Here is a 4,395-nt window from a genome sequence, read left to right on the forward strand (position 1 = left end):
TCCACACAATAAAAGTTAGTTGGTTAGTTCGAAAGTTAGTTAGTAAATTAATAAGTTAGTAAGATTACTAACTAAAGACTAACTAAAGTAAAAAACTAACTAACGTTAATAATTAGGGATTTTTATTTAATTAAAAATATGTGTAAAATTTTTGAGAGTCATAAATCCGATATTTTTCTCAAATTGACAAAGTCCGTAGCCACCTTTCATGTAAGTTACAACGTGAACAAGACTTAGGAGCTAAATTAATCACTAGTATTAACGTGTATAGTTTGGATGGTCCAAAAATATTAGATTTTGGGCAAAACTAGTATATTTTAGAACTTTTAAATATTATGCAAAAAATATGGAGATTTTTAGAATTGAATGTCATTTAAAAGAAAAAATAAGTGATATTTTAGTTAGTTTGGAGATTTTATAAAAAGAAAAAAATAAAGAGAGAATTTGTGAAATCGTGCACACTGCAATCGCAGTCTTCGGGCAGTACACAGCACTTCGAACAAAGAAAAGAAGAAGGAGTGAACCAAGAGCTTTCTAATCATGTGTCTTGGAGTTTTATCCCCCTTTGAAGCCAATGGAACCATCAGATTTATGATCTGAGCATCAGATCACTTATCTTTCCAAGATCCCCCTCCACAAAGAGCTGCACTTCTCAGCCACAAGCCCTCTCCTCTAATTCACTATAAATATGAGACATGGGGAGACTTGAGAGAGCATAAGGAGACCTCGAGAGGCTGCGAGAGAGAGGTAGAGAGAGGGATACCCCTCCAAGAGATTGTGAGAGAGAGCTTGAGAGAGAGAGAGAGAGAGAGAGAGAGAGAGAGAGAGAGAGAGAGAGAGAGTTAGCTCAATTCCCTCTATTTCGATCCTCAACTTACCCATCTTCTCTTACACTCTCCCATCTCGAATCTATTCTGCCTTTTTAATCTCTTAAGTCTACTTGCGGATGATAGCCCCCAAGCGAAGAATGTCACGTACGATTGGCAATCCCACAACCAGAAACGAAGCTTCGGGAAAAGGCATCACTATCAATCCAAATTGCGGTTCCGGTTGTATGTAATGTATTTCCAAATTGATAGATGCTTGTTTTGATTCTCGTATGAGTTACGTTAGTCCCCATACTATGATACACAAGTATAGGTCATCGGAAGGGATAAATTTTATCTCATGTACTAAGGAAAGTTAATTGCACCTAGTTACATATGGCTTGTTCATTGATAGAGCAATTACAAGGAGTAATCGGTCAAGGGTTATGGATGGCATAATCATAACATTAAAAATTGTGCATACAAGAGTTAAATAAATTTTACATAGAATCGCTCTTTGATCCCAAGGGGAAGAGCAGATATGTGATGGAAATATTATCGCAACTATTCTTGCATTGTTTGGGAAGAATACAATTGGTTTTTTTGTTGGATGATCTAACAACATCCTAAATGCTTTTACATTCAACTGGTTGTTAGTTTTTATTTGGATGATGTTCCAAGTGCTTGTGATTTATGGTAAATGCATGGCAAGGGTCTGCGATGACAAGTTACCATGGGGATAAAGGAATCTTTTCCTAGAAACTGATATTAGGGTTGAATGCCGTGTTGTGCTGGATTCCTAAAGGATTTAATTAATGAAGGATATATTGCACAAGTAGATCACCTCCATGATCGCACCGCGGATTAACCCAAAGAGAGTACTACTCAATTCATGGGGCGAAGGTCGAGTAGTGAAAAGGCCAACCACGAGAATGATGTTTCGCTCCTAGACAGCTTGTGGGTCAGGTGGAGCTCTAGACACCCCTTGCTAGGTCTAGAATGGAGTTGAAGACCTCTGTGGCCCCCAACATTAGGGCATGTTGGGAGATCCTATTCTAGATAAAGGATTGAGTTTGTGGTGCCATGTGATTTGGACCAGTTACTTCTGCAGGGCAGAAGGGATACTTCTATTGGACAGAAGCGATACATAATTTCTCATGTATCGGCGAGAGACAAAGATTAACTTGAAGATAAGTTAAGGAACTTGTTTGAACTCATTTGTCAATAGATTGCTTTACTCTGTTTTTGTGTCTGTGCTATAAGTTATGCGAACAAATCATGTTCTCTAAAAGGCTTAATTAATGAAGCTAACTTTAAGTGTCACACATAAATGTGGTAGGACCTAATCAGAAAACTAAAGCTATTAAGGGAAGTGGGTGGGCAGAACCCCTGATGGGTCCGTTCTACGGCAGGGTGGTCCCATAGAACTAGGAGGCTTCTCACAAGCTTTTACCGACATTTGACGACCCTTAGGAATTGTTTGATTAGAACCCTGATTCATGCTGTTTTAGGGGATTGGAATGGGACTATGCCCTATAGGTAGAGAGGTTGAGCAGTGCATCCCTCTCATTTCACATTCTCTTTGAACCAAGTGCGGCATGGGTCTTCTTCAACTTGGGTATCTCTATGTAAAGTAGGATGTCCAAGATCCAATGCTAGAATGCTCTTAGGAGACCTTGGCCACTAGGAGCCTAAATTTCAGGTCGATCCTAGTGGGTTCGACTGTGAACATTCCGTTGCGAGGCGGATTCGGGAAACCCTAGGCAACAAAACTCAAAACATTCCCTAGGAGTGCTGGGCATCGACGCTTAGATTCATTTCTCGATAGACCGCTAAAACCGTGCCTAGATAGCCAATGGACGGCAAGCACCTTACACAATGAGAGGGATGGAGTACTCCACGAAATCTGAATAGATCGATAAGCTAAGGTTGGCTTTAGCTTTAGCCTTAGTCAAAGGCTATATAAGCTAGCCTTATCCTTAAGCATCAAGCCAATGCTATTTATCCTATGCACCAATTACTACCGCAGAGAGAGAGAGAGAGAGAGAGAGAGAGAGAGGAGAATAGGATAGGTGGAGAAAAAAAGAAAAGGAAGAAGAGAAGAGAAGGAGGCAAAGGGAGAAAGTAGAGAAGAGGAAGGGAAGAAGAGAAGAGGAGAGGAGAGAAAGAAGGAAAGAGAAGGAGAAAATAGAGAAAGTGGAGAGGAAGAAAGGAAGGAATAGATAAGAAGAAGAGAAGGATGGAGAGGAAGAGAGGGAGTGAGACAAAGGAGCAAGAGGAGATCATCCCCAATCACAAAGATGAGCACCACACTCAGGCCCACAAAAGTCTCATCTATCTTTGTATCCTTCGTACTTCAACACAAGTCCTTCCTCCCCTAGCAAAGTCCCGATCTCACAAGGAGCTGCCAAACCACTTAAAGTTCAAGACCATAGAGCTAGTGCCATGGATGTCTTCTCGCGATGGCCCCAAAGAGGCGATATTTTGGAGTGAGAAGCACAGGAGCTACTCATGTAGTCATAAACATGGTCACACATCATTACACATGGCACAAGACTAGGTTCCTTCGCAAAAATTAATGTTCATTCAATACATGTCCAGGAACGTAAATAAAGAAGTTATAATATGGTAAAGAAATTATAGCAAAAAGAAATGATAGGACAAGTAAAGACAATTAAATTAGAATTCTATCATTTGAAGTTATGATAAATTTCATAACTGTAACGTGCTCGCTTGTCTGCTTACGGGACACGTCTTAGCAGCCCATCAGGAGAAGGGTCTATAAGGCTCCGCCTAGCACTTGCAGGGAATGATATAGGGTTTGTGATCTAGGTCTTCCTGATTCTGCCCCGAGTAGAAGTGTCTAGCCTTTCCCACTTGGGATCGACCTAAGGTCAAGGTTCCTTTCTATCAACAAAGTCTCTAGGAAGGAGCTAGCGTCGAGCTCCAATTGTACCACCTTCATAGGGACAACAGAGACAAAGCGGTTTCAAGCTGCACTTGGTTCATGGGGAATGGGAAACGAGAGGGATGAGAAGCTCAACCTCTCTGCCGTATGGCATAGCCCTATTCCTTTCCCCTAAAACAGAATAAATCAAAAATTCTACATTTACTGACACTAGGTCTTCATTGTCTTATCATCTCATCATTTGAGAAAAGTTTCCAGCTAACCAGGACCACCTTTCCGTAGGACGGACCTAAGTCACGTCCACCGCACTTTCTTAAGTTTGCTTTATGCACTGAATTGGTTAAAAAGCTATCATTTTATGTGAGGTAAGGCAATAACCTTATCATTTTATGCATAAAATCTTATGTGAATTTCAACCTCTACCGTTTCGCGCATGCAACTTAGTTCTTAGAGTAAACAAAACCCTATGCACGACATCAATCCTTTCATCCCTTTCACGAGAAATAATTCCTAAATTAATTTTTAATGCTTAGAACCTGGGCTTAATTTGTGTGTGCTACGTTGGTCGTTCCGCTTGCCCCTCCAGCATTACCGATGGCTTGGGCGCCTAGGCTTCCCGCAACTTTCTTCTTAGGGGCCATTCACCTCATGGAGATTGGGCAGTCCGGACCTCAACGGTTT

This window comes from Lygodium microphyllum, chromosome 2 (assembly GCF_053477565.2).
Source record: "Lygodium microphyllum isolate KBCC chromosome 2, Lygodium_microphyllum_v1.1.10, whole genome shotgun sequence".
Classification (NCBI taxonomy): Eukaryota; Viridiplantae; Streptophyta; class Polypodiopsida; order Schizaeales; family Lygodiaceae; genus Lygodium; species Lygodium microphyllum.